This window comes from Pteropus vampyrus, unplaced genomic scaffold (genome assembly GCF_000151845.1).
Source record: "Pteropus vampyrus isolate Shadow unplaced genomic scaffold, Pvam_2.0 Scaffold11, whole genome shotgun sequence".
NCBI classification, from domain to species: domain Eukaryota; kingdom Metazoa; phylum Chordata; class Mammalia; order Chiroptera; family Pteropodidae; genus Pteropus; species Pteropus vampyrus.
The window spans coordinates 13,833,974-13,851,072 of NW_011888792.1; the positions used below are offsets into that span (position 1 = coordinate 13,833,974).

The 17,099-nt window shown below is 36.7% G+C and overlaps 1 long non-coding RNA gene across 1 annotated transcript in view; it reads right to left on the minus strand.

Moving 5' to 3' along the window:
* Positions 1-17,099, minus strand: part of LOC111731720 — a 31,457-nt gene that overhangs the window by 4,451 nt on the left and 9,907 nt on the right. Inside the window, exon 3 of the long non-coding RNA XR_002777272.1 lies at positions 12,250-12,359. This is a non-coding gene — a long non-coding RNA (uncharacterized LOC111731720). The remainder of the gene's footprint in view (positions 1-12,249; positions 12,360-17,099) is intronic.

Consider the following 17,099-nt stretch of genomic DNA (forward strand, 5'->3'; position numbering starts at 1 on the left):
TCCGTAATTCTGTGAGCATGCAATTAAGAGTACCAATAGTCTAAAAATATCTCATTTTTCATGACAATTCTCTCTTAAAAGGTCACAAAATAAAAATCTTTTTAAGATTACTAGTTAGTGTGACAACAGTGGTATTTCTAGTTACAGTTCTATATTCTCTCTCTTTCCCATCCTCCCTCCCTCCCTCACATACACACACTTAGAAAGAATTTTCCCTTAATCTTTACTCAGATAGGATAGACTAAACTTTAATCCAAAATTCTCTCCTTGTAATGCTTTTCTGCTAGTTCCCTGAAATTAACAAAAAAATTGTATGGAAAGCTAGGAGGCAGAATTCTGATCTCCTTTTACCACAACCTCTGTGATTTGGGGCAATTTCCCTAACCTCTCTGTGTTTCCAATTTCTCATCAGTAGAATAATCTAAGCTAATAAAAGGAAGGAAAACAAGTTTAAAAGAAGAGTAGGAAAAAAAAAAACACAGAAAATAAAATAGGATCTCCTCTATCCCCACTCCAATATAACTTCTGTTTTTGGCTTTGTTTTTTTCCCTCCATAAGTGCAGGTTCATAGAACGAAGGAAAGAATAAAGAGGTCGTCTTGCTGTTGGCCAAGCACACATATGAACTCCCAAAGAATTTTCAGACTATCATTTACTTCAGGTTCGAGCAACGTATTCCCAACCCAAAAAATCCACATGGTTGGGGAGATAAAAGCTAGCTTATTTGGTGGTCCGTTAAATTTGTACTCACCAAGTCCACCCAGACATTCAAGGATATAGTTATACATTTTCAGAATAAAGAACAGCCCCCTCTCTTCTTTTGCTTTGCCTAGTATTTTTTAAGAGGAAAAGAAATTTATTAAAGGATACTTGGGTGTTCATAAGATTTCCAAGAGGGCCAATTTCTGAAGAAAAATATCTAATCACATCATAATTGTTTCTCTGGGGACTACAAAGTTAGGGGGAAAATAAAAGCCACAAATTAAATGCTGCTGGCTGAGCAAATTGGTCTCTGGCTATAATCTGGTAAATCCTTAAAGACAGCGTCCTTGGCTTTACGAAGATCACTCTAATCCACAGGTGAGCCAAAAAAGAGTGAATTTAACCAACCAAACATTGGCCCTACGTTAAAATTTCAGGCCTCAGAGCAAGCTGATTGCAATTTATTTTCTAGGGCTTTCAGATGTTACTAAAACGTCCCAAGTTTTCCTTGCTGGTAAATAGTTAAATCAGAATTCCAGACCAGGACCTAGGTCCTTGACGCTCAAGTGTGATTTGTGGAAGAGCAATGTTAACATCACCAGCGCTTGTTACCTTACATCTCTTAGCTCGCTTGTTACCTTACATCTCTTAGCTCGCATTTCTTGACAGATAAGATGAGAGTAATACCTGCTTCACCTACTGTAGGGGTTGGTTGTAAAAGTTTTTACTGCAGAAGAATGAGAAAATTCAGGATAGTATAGTGAATTTTTACTGCAGAAGAATGAGAAAATTCAGGATAGTATAGTGAATTTTCCAAATAGTTAATTTTAGACTATTTAAAGGGCTTTTTATATGAAATTACTTACATGCACCTTTGCTATCATCATGTGATTCTTTCATAAGTGAGAATGATGGTAATGATAACTTTTTTCTCAAATATCGTTATTTGACAAATAACAAAGTTGGGCACTGTATGTTGCTATTTCTTTTTGTAATTTTACTAGTCTGGGAAACTTAAAAATCTGTGATCCACCACGTGAAAATGCTTGGAAAGCTGCAAAAATGTAAAAAAATACATGAAGTGTTACTATTTTTTTAAATTAAGCACAGACTACGTCCGGAGAATACTTGTGTTTGAAGAGAAGAAGGTTATGCTCAGTGCCCAGAAGTGTAAATGTCTTTTTTGTCTCCTGGATTGTGTGGTTCATGGGAAGGAAGAGAAGGTCTCAACTAGGTGATTTGCAACTTGCACTTCTAGGACACCACTAGAAAGGATTAGGACCCTCTTCAAGTCCCATGCCTCAGGCACCTTGCGTTTCCTGGTCGTAAAGTAAACTTGAAGGTGAAACTGACTTTTTTTGTCAGACTTTCATTTTCATTTCATCAGAAATGTCCCTTATCCTACAAAGTGAAGAGGAAAAACTGATTGCTCAGCCGATTGCTATCGGCATGTCTATTGTAGGAGCAGAACACTCCTCCTATATTGAAAGTGGAAGCAAATATTACCATTTCTTATAGAAACATTTAGAAAGGAAATAAATTATTTTAGCATTGCTGATTTTTTTAAGTATCTTTTTAAAGTGACCATTTCAGTACACAGAAACTTTTCTCCACTTAATTATCTATTGATCCTTCATCACACAAAGGTCCCATATGTAATGGTGTGCACTAAACAGTTTTGGTGATTTATCTTAACTTGTTAAAAATGCTCTATAAAAAAAGACAGTTAATAAGTAAATTGCTTTAGCACATCACACACTCCCCCATGGCTAAAATGTTTGGAATTCAAAAGAATGTCACCCAACCTCTTTTTGCTCAGAAGAGACTTCCTCTAAGATGGTAAGAATCGGTTGTGACTCTTCTATAAATATATAGCATTAAAACTGTGTATATGAACTGAATATGGTTTCTATTTCTATATGATAAGTATGCCCAAATATAAAACATTAAAAATGGAAGGAAATTTAGAAATCACTCAACCAGCCTCCTTATTTTAAGAATCCAGGAGATTCAGTGATGTAGTTGAAATCAGGTAGGCACAGAGCCAGGTGGACAGATTCGCTCCAAGCTTGGCTCTGCCATTGGCCAGCTGCGAAGACTTAGGATGTCATTCACTGCTCACCACTCCCTGCCTACTGCTTCCTTATCTGTAAAGTGAGGACAATAATATTCTGAGATAACCTAAGTCACAGAGACCTGTGATGTTAAGTGACTTTCTCAAAGTGAGCCAATTAGTTTAACCTTCAGAGCCCAGATTAGAAAACAAATTTGGATGCAGTTTCCCTGAACTGTTAAAACATAACCAGTTAACCAGTCCCCTGAAGGGAACTGTCATATGATTACACAACTGCTTTTTATCTCTGCTGGCCCTTCTTAGGCCTGGCATATTAGTGGGGGAGGAAGTTCCTAGTGAACTTCAAGTCTTCATTGTGTGTCTCATCCTGAAGTACCTAGAGGAGTTTAGTGTCTCTAACAAATAACACCTCACTTTCATGGGCATAAGAGGCAGGTGATGTCTTTCACTCCTCGCATCAGTCACCCGTCTTTGAAAGGCAACTTCTCCTCATTAAGTGACGTAATATGGAAAGGTCACCTTAAGGAGCCTGGCACTGGAGGGAACCAATGGAGTTCATTTTCCTCATCCCCTTTTCCCTCTTTCTTTGAAGATAACAACATTATAGGCAGAATGAAATAGCTTCTAGCCAAAAGGGGAAACGGCCTCTCTTTATCAGTTGATGGTCTTAAAAGTCTAAATGGTTTTAAAGTCTTGTATTTCAAAAATCAAACCAAGTTTAGGGGCAGCACAATGTCATCTGTAGCCTAACAATGTCTTGGGAAGAGTTAAAGAAGATGAAGTAGTCCTCCTGCTCGCTACCTGTTGTTTAATGAGGAAAGAATTTGATAGTATTTTTTATGGCCTAAGATAGGAGGAAAAACTAGCCTGTGGACAAGGTTTACAGTGAAAGAAAGTAAAGAAAAGAGCCTTGCTATGAATGTCAACCAACACTAGGGTGGGCTTGTGTGGTAAAAGTGAGGATACAGTGAGCAGACCCCCTTCAAGCAAGGACTTGCTCCTGGCTGCAGAGAATGAGGTCAGTAGGCAGCCTCCAGCTGCCAGCAACTTTCAAGGCGGCCTCACCTGCAGAGAACTGCTTTACCTGAGGCCATGCCCTCATTGGGCACCCTGTGTATGGCCACTGAATGGAGGGACAGGGCAGTAATAAAAGCCCATCCATTGGCAAGATGTATGACCACTCTGCTGAACAGTTCTATTCCCAGAGCCCCCTCTGCCTGTCAAGCCTCTATCATAGTTTAGTTTCTCTCACTGCTCAATCCTGCTTATTCACAAGTGTGAACCCCTTATAAATATCTCATATCACAAACTCTGTCTCAGCATCTTCTTCAGAGAACCATACCTGCAACAAAAGTATTACACTTTCCTACGGCAGATGGGTTGGCACTTTGCCTCGGTTTCTTTAGGCAGTTAACACAGGGCTAAGCAGGACAAATGTAGTGTTTGACCAGGCTGATGTCAAACGCTAACATTTCACTCCAATCTCATTCTCCAACATGCCTCCCATGAGCCTTTCACTCAAGCAACATGGGTTTGTTTACTTCCCTTCTCTACTGCCTGGCACAAAAGCCCGTCCTGTCCCTTTCTGTCCAACCTTGACTAACCCAGGCTGAGCTATGTGTCACAGCACTTATTCAGTGTTGACTTTGGCAGAGATGGATTTCTTTTCCTATCAAGTGCTATAAAACTTGCAAATACAGAGTTAAACCACAGCCAAGCCCTAGATACTGGACAGTATCGGCTTCAGAACAACAAGGCAAAGTCAGACCACTCTGGGCCTGTGCCCTGAGGAGGCTTGATCTACCGTCCCAGCTCTCTGCCTTCGCAGTTCATTATTCATTCAACTAGTTTTAATGGAACACTGTACTAGGCACCTGGGCTATGTCACTAAAAACAAATCATGTTCTCTGTCCTCAAAGCCTACTATCCAGGGTTAGAGGTTAAAAAATCAAGAAACAAGCAAATAAATATAATTGTCTGTGCAGGATACCAACAGAATACAGTGATGGAAGATGAAGGTGAGAAGTGGATATCGAGGAAGGCCTCTCTGGCAAAAGACATTTAAGCTGGGCCTGAAAGATAAGAAGGCATGAGCCATGGAGAGTCAGGGAGTATATTCTAGGCAAAGGAATGATTCCTACACATCCTTTGTTTATTGATCAACTAAGATACTTCTAAGTTAAAAACCAAAATGCAAGAAGGAAGAAAACCATCTTTTAATCATACAAGAAAATGAAGTATCCTATCAACTTATTTTAAAAGATTTGTTTTTGTATGTTTTAGGCTACAACTGATTCCTGCATTGTTTTGTACTGGTCTTAGCCTAACAACAACCAATGTTATGGTTGGCCCAGCCCTGTGGTTCTTAGTATGATTGCAAGATGCAGGAAACTTTGAAAAGATACAGGTTTATTACTTCCAAGACCTGGAACATCAGCTTGGGCTTCTGCTTTTATTGGAGTCGACAGTCAGGGCCTAAGATTTTGCAGGCTCACTGTTTATTAGTGAAATAAACAGTGACAAGAAAACAAACAAACAAATAGCCCAGACGGTCAGTTATTGAAATCGATCAAGATTTCTAAAATGAAGGATCCTTAGTCCAGGAAGGTGGCCTGGATCTTTATCTAGTCTTGTGGCTGGCAAGGTGTTTATTCCAGGTAGCAATTTTTTGAAGTAGATGCTTCTTTGAAATGGATGTCTCAGTAATCACAGCTTAAGCAGGCATTTGAATTGCAGAAAAGAAAAAAAAAATCCAAGTGGAAAAAATTAAAAAAAAAAATTAGTAGTCACTTGCAGAGTCCTGAACTGAATATATTGCTCATGGCTCTGTGCTTTTGTACATTTGATATTCTCTGCCTAGAATTTATTTCTCCACTGTCTACTCATTGAACCCTTCCTTGCTATTCTTTATGAGTCACTTTAAACATCTTATCTTTTTTTAAATAGCATTTTTCAAATTGAGATATACTTCATATGACAAAATTCACCTATTTAAAGTATGTATTTCAGTGGTTTTTAGTATATTCATTATGTTTTATAGCCATCATTTTCAACACCCCAAAAAGAACTCTAGTACCTATTAGCAGGTAGTCCCAATTTTCCTTCATCTCATCCTTCAGCAACCACTAATCTACTTTCTAATCTCTACGAATTTGCCTATTTTGAACAATTTATATAGTTGTAATCATATAATATGTGGCTTATTGTGTCTGGCTTCTTTCACTTAGCATTATATTTTCAGTTTATTCATGTTGTAGCATGGAATAGTACTTTATTCCTCTTTATGGCTAAATAATATCCAGTGTGTAGATATGTGAAATTTTTTTTATCTGTTCATCAATGACAGACATGTGAGTTGTTTCTACTTTTTGACTATTGTGAATAATGCTGCTATGAAAATTTGTGTACAAGTTTTTCTGTGAATGTCTGTTTTCGTTTTCTCAGGTATATAGCTAAGAGTGGAGTTGCTGGGTCATATGGTAATTCTAAAACAAAGGAGCCTCCGTCCATGAAGGTGGCCTTAGCATTTTGAGGAACTGCCAAGTTGTTTTCCACAGAGGCTGCATTTTACATTACCACCAGCAATGTATAACTATTTCAGCTTCTCCACATCATTGACAGTGCTTGTTATTGTCTTTTTTTTAAGCATCATTATATTCTAGTGTGTACGAAGTAGTATCTCATTATGGTTTCGCATTTCCCTAATGACTAATAATGTTAAGCATTTTTAATGTATCTTCTTTGGGGAAATGTCTATTTAAGTCCTTTCCCTGTTTTTAAATTGGGTTGTTTATCTTTTTGTTGTTGAGTTGTAAGAGTTCTTTATATATTCTGGACACTAGACCTTTGTCAGATAGATGATTTGTAAATATTTTCTTCTATTCCATAAATTGCCTTTTCACTTCTTTAACTTAGAAAAGTATTTAATTTGGTTGAAGCTCAATTAATCTATTTTTTTAATGCTTGTGTTTAGAGTGTCATATCTAGAAAACCATTGCCTAATACCAGGTCTCTTATTTTGAAACAGGGAACCAGAGAGCTGAGATTGGAAAGGACAGGAGCAGCCTCATTTCCTGAATGTCAAGGGCATCTGCCTTCCAAATCTCAACATTTAAAAGCATTAGGAAGTACTCCTTCTGAAATGAGATATGTTGTGCACAACATAGGTTTGCATTTTTGACTAATTTCTAATATATTCTACAGGACTATAATTTTTCACCTTTTTTGAGCTTTTAAGCTCATTAAATCTCAAGGGTAAAAAATAAGCCTATAAAACTATTTGTAATTAAAAACAAATGCTTGCATTATGACCATCCAGTAATTTGAGGGATTCAGAAAAGCATCTGGCAAGGTTTCTTTACTTAAAGAACTCACAATCTTGTTGAAAAGATAAATATTGTATAATGCCAAAGAATCACGGTGTAATACAGCACTGAACCTTGTGATTCAGACTTTAAGTAGCATAGAGATTTTGAAGATCTTCAGAGGCTTTATGGCTAGAACAAGACCTTGAACATTGAGTAGAACATGACACATTAGGTGAGTGGGTTTCCTTAGAGAAAGTATCGCAGGTGTGGGAGGGCCATGTGAACATTGTGTCTTGAAATGGATCAACAAGGTGAGGAGATTTAAAACTTCTTGACCTGAAGGAGACATTTGTGTCGAGGTATTAGGGAGAAATAATATAAGGTGGAACCAAATTACATAGGCTTTGCTATTCTCTTTGTTTCCAAATCCAAACTATCTTTTTTTGGGCGGGGGAGGGGTGCATGATGAAAAAGCCAGGAAGGTAAAAAATGTTGCTATACACACACTGAAGGAAAACCTAAATACAGTCACTCCTCAAAATATTGGGAATTGGAGACTGTAGAATCAGAGATTAGATGGGATCTTGAATGGTTGGATTCCATCTCCCTGGACTGAGGTAAGATGAAGTATAAGCCATCTGAAACTGATTCAAAGCCCTATTTTAGAGTTTCTAGATGTAGAGACTAATCTCCTTTTCGATTCCAAAGCAACATTCACATCAGGAAATCTTTCCCGTAAGTATCTCTCATTAGGACCGGAGCACCGGTTTGTTTCTGTCTAGCGGAAATCAGAACAGATGCTCACCCTCCATTCCACTAGAACTCCAAGGCCGTTGCCTCTTCCAAATATTAAATGACCCTCATCTGTGCTTAGTTAGAAAATTACTTCAGCTTCAGGTTATTTTGAAGGTTCTTCGACTTGTCTCATAATACATAAACTTAGACGGCTTAATTCGCTCTACTTTTTTCTTATTATCAATTCCTCCTCCCTACTGTTTCCTAAAACCCTGGTTTCTCTCAATAACTCATGTTCAATCTGGGCAATGCCAGTTTCTATTTGATCCAGGTATACAGCCATGTGGAAGCAGGAGGGGTTTGAGACTCAAACAGACTTAGATTCCCAGCTTGATCTCTCTGTAACTCAAGTTTTCTTATCTCCAAAAGGATAGTGCCAACCTCATTTCTACCTAAAATATTTAGCTTCAAAAAATAGAGATTTTTCAGCTTTTCATCAAAGCCTATATTTTTCCTAAACATACATACCTATGATAAAGCTTAAAAGTACCACCAAAATTGAGAGTAAGAATCATTTTCTGACCAATGAGGTATATTTTAAGATTTATTTTTATAATATGCCATACATTTACATATTTAAGATTCAAAAATAGTAAAATTATATACAGTAAAAACTCTTTCTCATCCTGCCTCCCACCTGTTCCTCCTCTAGTGAAGGACTGAGGCCAGTGGTTTCCTGTGCATCTTCCATAGATAGTTGATACATTTTCAAGCATGTACATATCTTTTTCTTTTTTTCTCCCACTTTTGCCAAATAGCAGCATTTTTCCCCATATTGCTCTGCACTTAGCTTTTTATTGAATACACCTTGGAGAGCATTTCGTAGTAATACAGAAAGAGCTTCCTATTCTTTTTTATGATGATATGTACCATAATTTATGCCATGAATGTCCTAGTGATAGAAATTTAGATTATTTCCAAAATGTTCTGATTAAAAGGAATACTTCAATTAAAAGCAATGGCCTTGCTCATAGACCATTTTGTATATGTGTAAATATGTCTGTTATATATCTTTCTAGACATTACTGCTGGGTCAAAGGGTAGGTACATTTGTAGTTTTCTTGATATTGATAGTTATTTGATTCCCTATTTCTCACTAATACAATTCGTTATTGAACTTTTTGATCTTTGCCAGTTTCGAGAGATAGAAAATGGTAATGAGGTGTAATTTTAATCTGCATTTCTCTTATTATGGGTGAAAATGAGCATCTTTTCATATGTGAAGGGCTGCTCCTATGTTTTTTATAAGCTTTCAATTGATAAGACTCAAAATATAAAATTGTAAGAAAACAGGATCATAATACAGTTTCATGAAATAAATAAATGCTTATTCACCCCAATATAAAAATGAGCACCTTTCTGTATGCAAAGATACTGTTTCACAGGAGTGAACAAAGAATGATCTTAAAAAGAAGCTGAATGCTCAGCCAAATTATGTTTTAGGTCAGCCCAACATTCATTGTGCTAAGACTAAGCAGTTTTATGATTATGTTTACTATGTGCCGGGTGTAAGCCTAAACACTTTATATTTCTTTTCTCAGTTATTTTTGTGGCAACCACATAAGGTAAGTTCCATTTCACAAATAAAAGGGAGGCTAGGAAGCTTGCCTAAGTCTACTTAGCTAATACATTCATACCTAATCAGAGATTTTTAACTCTAGAGTGCTGTATACAGTAGTGCCCCCTTATCCACAGAGATACGTTTCAGACCCCCAGTGGATGCCTGAAACCATGGGTAGTTCTGAACACTGTATATATATAATACAGACCAATGATAAAGTTTAATTTATAAATTATGCACAGTAGATCAACAACAATAACTGATAATGAAATAGAACAATGATAACAATGTCATTGTTATCAATATTATAAACATTAAGTAAATAAGGATTCTCTCTTTCTTTCAAAATAACTTATTGTAATTGTTTCTTGCAGTAAATGGTTTGGTTATCTCTTGCTGAAGTCTTTGTATAGGCTTAATGCTCATGCTCTCTGGTGCAAATGTCTTCCACTACAAATTTAATGCCTTTGCCATCCTAAGTAAGCACTTATCATGCACTGTGGCTGTAACTTGCAGTTTGAGATGTGACAACAAAACTAGCATGAATTTCTTTTTTCTTTCTTCACAATTTCACAGGTAGAAGATTCATTCTTATAGCAGATCTTGGCAACCTCAACATACAATTTTTTTTCTTTCCTTAAGTCAATAATGTTTACCTTTCATAACTTGAAGAAGCACTTTACAGCTTCTCTTTGGACTATTTGAATTGCTAGCATCATTACTCTTATACTTTGGGGCCATTATTAAGTGAAGTAAGGGTTAATTGAACACAAGATTGTTGATTTAGTAACCAAGATGGCTACTAAGTGACTATAGGTGGGGAGCATATACTGCATGGATACATTGGACAAAAGGATGATTTATGTCCTGTATGGGACAGAACAGGACAATGTAGGATTTCATCATGCTACTCAGAATGGTGAGTAACTTAAAACTTATGAATTTGTTGTTTCTGGAATTTTTTATTTACTATTTTAGACAACAATTGACCATGGGTAACTGAAACCACAGAAAGTGAAACTACAGATAAGGGAGGGACTACTGTATAAGTAAAAATTTATATTACCGTCTGGAATGTGGCTTTCCAGCATTCCAGTGTTCCATTTTACTTATTTTTTTACTTTTTTAATATAGCATTTATTTTTTATTTATTTTTATTATGGTCACATTGGTTAATGAAATCCAGTAAGTTTCAGGTGTACAATTCAAAGGCATATATATATATGTATATACATACACACACACACACACACACACACACACATATATTGCATTGTATGTTCACTGCCCATAGTTAGATTTTTTTTTCTGTCATCACTTATTCGACCCCTTTTACCCCATCTACCTTCCCCCATCCTCCTCCCCTCTGGTAACCACTAGTCTATTGTCCATAACCATGAGTCTCTGCTTGTTTGTCCAGTATTCCATTTTAAATAATCCCAGTCCATGAGTAAATGAATTCAGCTTTTTGGGACACATTTTTACAAATAACTTCCCCTGAACTCTTAATAGGATCAGTACCCAAAGGAATTTCAGGACCATAAAGTGACATTAACAGATGAAGACTGGTCTGGCTTAATGAATCTTTGAGAGTTAGGATAAAGCTATCTTCCCAAAAGAAAACATAAAAATAAACTTAATTAAAGCAAAAGAGCTTATCCCCTCATCTAAATGCAAAATTTTATTAACAACTAGTTGACATTCTTTTTGCTAAAAACAACCTTACCATATAAGTAAATTTTAGTAAATTGTTCTATTTAAGCAAAATATGCTAACGTAAGAAATATACAAATTCTGTCTACCTAAGTAAATTTAACAATTTAAAAGTTGGCCTTATTTAAAGGGTTCAGAATATGAGGAATAGTCTGACTGGACCTTGGAGAAAGATGACTGGACCCCTGGGCCACAGCTCTATCTTTTGTAAGCCTTAATGCAAATTTTAGAAAAGCTCCTACCTTGGGCAGAACAACTGGAAAAAGACATATTCTCTGAGTGGATAAAGTCATGGGTAGGGCACAGGGCTTTTGAAGGAGTGGGTAGAGCCCCTCACCTGGGTGTTTATGCTCTGTACAAGGTGTAGCTGTAAGCAATACATCCTACACCTCAGTTGCTTCTCTTCCTTTGGAGAAGTCTTTGACATCCTTCTGAGGATCCCTGAGACCTCCCCAGACACCTTGGGTATTTTGTGCTAGAAAGTACAAGGTTGCATTTACACAAGGCAGTTGAAGTATCCTCTTTTCTCTATCTTATGAACAATGGGCTCATACCACTCCATTCTGGTACACCCAGTAAGAACACTATCAGCAGCCCAACTCTTACATTGCCCCACAGTGAACATATTCATGGTCATTATCAACATAAACGGAGGCTTCCATCTTCCATAGTACTTTTAATGTAACAGGTCTCAGTATGTTATATCAGCTCCATCTAATTTCAAGGATTTCTTTCTAAATGAAGTGTACATATGTTGCAGACAAGTCTTTTACCACTGTAGCATTTCTCTATCCCTTCTCAGTTTCATCTCTTCTCTACTGCAGCACCTAGGAAAACTATTACCAAAAAGGAACAACCTGCCACTGAGCACTTTATCCCTTCTCTAGATACATTGGGCCTGAAAGGTGGCTCGAGTCTTCTTGTGAGCTTTTTCATCTTTTGAATTTTAATCCATTTCTTGCCTCTTGGTCCTGCTCCATGCCTGGCATCAATAAGTTATATACCAACATTATATAAATCCTATTTCTGGACCTATTCATCTAAGAAAGACGAAGTCACTCTAAGTTGATGAAGGTATATGAAAAGAGAAGGACTTACCAGTAAGTTCATAAAAGCTTGAGCTGTAGAACACACACTTGTAATCAAGGTGGTTAAGGTTTAGGATCCATCCTTAATATTATGGAGGCCACAGAAACCTCTTTCATGCTCTATGGAATAGAAATGTAAAGTCTCAACCAAATATTCATCTAGTTTTTTAAGGACATATAAAACTATGTTTGAGGAAAAAATAAGTTGACTTTTCTTGGAGTTTGCTCTGTGGTCTGCCTCTATGGTTTAGCGATTGTCCTCACCTGTAGGCAAGCACATATTATCATGAGCCAAAATTCTCATAGAAGAATACCACTGCCACTGCCTGATATTTGGGTATCTATAGCTTAGGGATTCTTTTTGGTCAACAAAGCAGAATAATTGCCCTTAAAGCATTCTCTAGAGAGATCAGTATTAATGTGATTGCTATTTAGGTCCTATTAATAGAGATGGCGGCAGCCTGACATCTAGATGGCTTAAAAGATGTAATTACTATTGTTTTAGGAAGTTAGATCACCAGACAGAAATGCGTTGGAAAAATTTTAGCTCCACTTAATGTACTAGAATTCTTTTCTATGTCCTTGGCTTTTATTAAGTTTCAGTTTAAGAATTGTTTATAGAATCATTTCTAAATCTTCTGTGCATAAGCACTATTGACTGCCTTGTTCCTTTGAAACTTATATCAATATATAGAGATATACATATATGGAGAGAGCTACATGTAGAAAGATAAACATATATAGATAGGTTCCTGTATTGATGTCCATATATACAAATCCATAGAGAGGAGGAAAGAGAGATAGAATCAAAATGTTAACAGTAGTTAATATAGGATTATGAAATACTTTTTAAACTTTGTTCTATTTTCCAAATATTCAATAATAAAACTATATTATTTTCATAGTAAGAGAATAATTTTAAAGAATTGGGTAACTTTAAAAAAACAGTGTTTTGACTAGAGATTGTAAGGCTAGAGTCAAAGGGAACTTCACATAAATACTACACTGCAGTTAATAAAATTGTTTCTCATTGTTCAGATTAAGAATTCCGAAACTACTGTACATGTGAACTGGGACTGAACAACTAAATAAATAGTGGTAGACAATGGGATCTAGTTTTCTCATTTTGAGAATGGAGAGTTACAGATAAGCAAGAGAGAAGGCTAGAATGAAATTTGTGATTTGGATTAGAGTTAGAGACATCAGTATGAATTCATGTTAATCTTCATATAGATACAGATGGATAGACACAATAATAGTTATAGATATGTGTGTGTAAACGTGGGTTAGTATACATACATGTATTCACTAGCTCTGTCCTAGAAGCAATAACACCCCTACACTCAGCATCTAGATCTTGATTTCTAATACCATATTCCAATAAAAGGAATCAGGACCCCTTGAAAAAATGGCTAATTCTAGTGCCATAGCAGGGAATACATAGAAAAGCTTGAAATTACCTGGTAATGCCAGAAAGTAAGGGAATGTTCAGAAGCAAAATGATGAGATATATCAAAGGGAAACAGGAGCTGACCTGAAAGTGCTCCAAATGGCTAAAGCTAGAACAATTTGAGCAACCAAATAAATAATGTACTATAAGCCATAACCCAAAGTGTAAATATCAATGAGTCCATTCTGATGATATGATTGAATGAATAAATAAATAGGTAAGGGAGAAGAGACAAATATCCCATACAGAAGACCTCTAATTTATGTATATACTTCTTCCTCAAAGAGGTGGAACTTAACTCTCCATCACTTGAATGTGCTCTGTGTCTAGTGGCTTGCTTCCAAAGAGTGTAGACAAGTGTAAAAAGTAACTTTACAGTGGAAGAACCTGACAAATACTACAAAAGCCAGGCGATCAAGACTAATATCATCAGTGATGAATCATGTTGATATTATGTACCCTTATATGATATTATAAGAATGACTCTTCAGTTCTATGGTCCTTCCTCCCCAAAATCCATAACCCCAGCCTAGAAAAACATCATTAGAAAAACCCAAGTAAGGAACATTCTTCAAATGCCTGAGCAATAGTCCTCAAAATTTTCAAGATCATCAAAAACAAGGAAAGTCTGAGAAGCTGTCACAGCACAGAAGAGCCTAATGATGCATAATGACTGACTAAATGTAATGTGGATGGGATTCTGGAACCAAAAAAGGATATCAGAGAAGAACTAAGTGAATTAGAATGAAGAACTAAGTGAATTAGAATGAAGTCTGGAGTTTAGTTACTAGTAATGTGCCACTGTTGGTTCCTTAGGTGTGACAAATGGGAAACTGGATGCAGGCTATATGGAAACTCTCTATAGTATTTTTCCAACTTTTCTGTAAATCTGAAACTATTCTAAAATTTACAAATTATATTTGAAAAGAATTAATAATAGATTTTCATACAAATATATAGTCGAATCAGAATTCCTATAGAGCAGTAAAGAACAGAGCCAAGTAAACACCAAGGTGAGCGAGCATCAGTTCCATTTGCTGGGGGCCATCTAGGTAAAGCTTAAGAATTTTAGATCCATACCATGGTGTTCAAATCCCACATCTGCCACTTATTGACTGTCTAAACTTGAGCAAGTTCTTAATCATTCTGAATTTTAGTTCCCTTATCTATTAGTTGTGGGCAATAAAACTGAATACTCACTTTCTAGGATTATTCTGAAGATTGAATGAGGCAATGTATATTAAAGCACTTAGCACAGGGTCTCACATATGATAATTGTGTAAGAAATGCTGATTGCAATTATTACATTGTGTTTATTAATATTACTAACTGGAAAAAAAAATTAAACCTCAGAGTATCCTCTGGACAAGGGCAAAACAATTTTGGCTGGCCCCTACGTCTGAAGGAACCTCCTATCCAGCTGATAAATGTTTTAGATCTGACCCTATTTAGTCAGCACTCCAGACATTTTCCAGACCATAGAATGATCCACAGCTGAGCAGTACTCTGGGAAAGCCCTGACCTAGAACTACATATCTGACTGAGCTGGAGGCCAGAATTCATCCTGATTTGTTCATCTCAAGAATGGGCACTTTTTTAATTTCCTCAGAAAATACGAACTTTATTGAGATATTTGTTTCGTTTGTGTTTATACTGGTAGAATGGCTGGTTATCTGAAACAGCTCTAGCATTTGCTAGGCAACAAAAGAAACAAGTTTGGAATGATGTGTTTGTGGAAATGAATACGCCAAACTCAAAGTCCTGTAGTGTTCCCATCCTGAGGTAATGACATGCTCATTATGGCCCCTCAGACCTGGAGGCAACACAGGAAACTGAGTCACACAATTACATATTCTGGCTGGCAAGTGTCTCTCTCCAGTTATATTCTGGCTGCTTTCCTCTAACTTCCACTCTTCTCCCACACACAAACACCATCTTATTGTGTTAACTTTTAATATAAAAATATTAGCAGCCCAATTCTCTCAAAGCCAGACAGGTTGCTTCAATGCTTAATAAAACCAGATTAGTCCTTTAATGTGTTGTTTCTGTCTGGAATTTACCAAGACAAAGTGGTTCATACAAATCAACTTTTATTTATGAGTCATAACATTCTTGTGATATAGAAGTTTTATATTAATTACCTTATCCTTTCTATTTATCCTAATCAACTCTTCCCACTCAAAGAATAGTCATCTAAATTTTTCTTAGTCCTTGCCTTTCTTCTCTCAGCATGTCTTTCACCCATTAATAACTATTTATTGTAGAATATCCAGAAGGTGTTTAGACCAGACTGATACGCTGAGTAAACCATATTTCTTCACTATAGAGAAAAAGAAACCACAATTGGTCATCAACGTGACTCACTCTGTGTTCTACCACCACACCCAAACCACAGGATACTGCAAATACTTTGGTTAGATTTAACCAAGAAAATAAAACCATCATGCTGAGCAAGAGTTTGTGTATCAATGTATGCCTAATGTCACCTACCTTTGGTATTTATAATGGTCTTAATCCTTCTTGTTGCAAATCACTTCGCATTACAAAGTTAATAGTGTTGGATTTATTTTTACTTTTGTTTTTTTTCCCCCCTGTATTTCTGTTGTTTCAGGCTCAGATTGTCACATGAGGACAAGCTTATCATATGTTCAGATTTCCTTTTTTGAGAAAAAGTATCTCTTTGATTCTAAGGCTTGAAGTAAATCTCAATTTTTTTTTTTTATCCTGACACATAAGAGATCCACTCATTTTTGGAGAGGAGAGAGTTGAGAGCATGCACCAGGGGCCATCTGGAGTGTCCTCTCAGCCTGTTCCAGTTCCTCCCTCTCCGTAGTAGAATCTCAGAGTTCATTAGAGCTTCATCACTCTGCCCTCTTCCTTCCAACCTGTATAGTTGATTTGACCAACGGTAGGCCTGACTTGAACTGACCCAGACAGGTTTGCTTTTCTCATTGGAAGATGGGGGCTGGATAAAAAGACTGAGAAGGAGATGGAGAGGAGACTTTCTAAGTGATGAGAACTATAACATGAACCATTTAGACCTGGGATTCACTGTGGGAAGTGATGACCCAGCAAGCCAGCCTGTAGAGAAAGAACATGGCAGGCCCACAAGGGACATGGAGATGATAGATAGAGATAGAGGGGGCCAAGCTTCCTTGCAGCCTTCCAGCCATGAGTTCCAGTCTCAAGTGAGGCTCAGTTGTATTTTTACTCTTTAGGTTTGGGAGGTCTCATATTTCCTTGAAACTAATCTGCCTTCCTTTTTGTTTGAACTAGTACAGTTTGCTTTTTCTGTTACTTAACAACAAAAGAATCTCAACAATTCGGAGTGTAACTAGAAAATCGATCCTCTCACTACTGCATATCACATTCCCTTTTGACCGAGGGCTATCATTCAAACCCATTCCTCT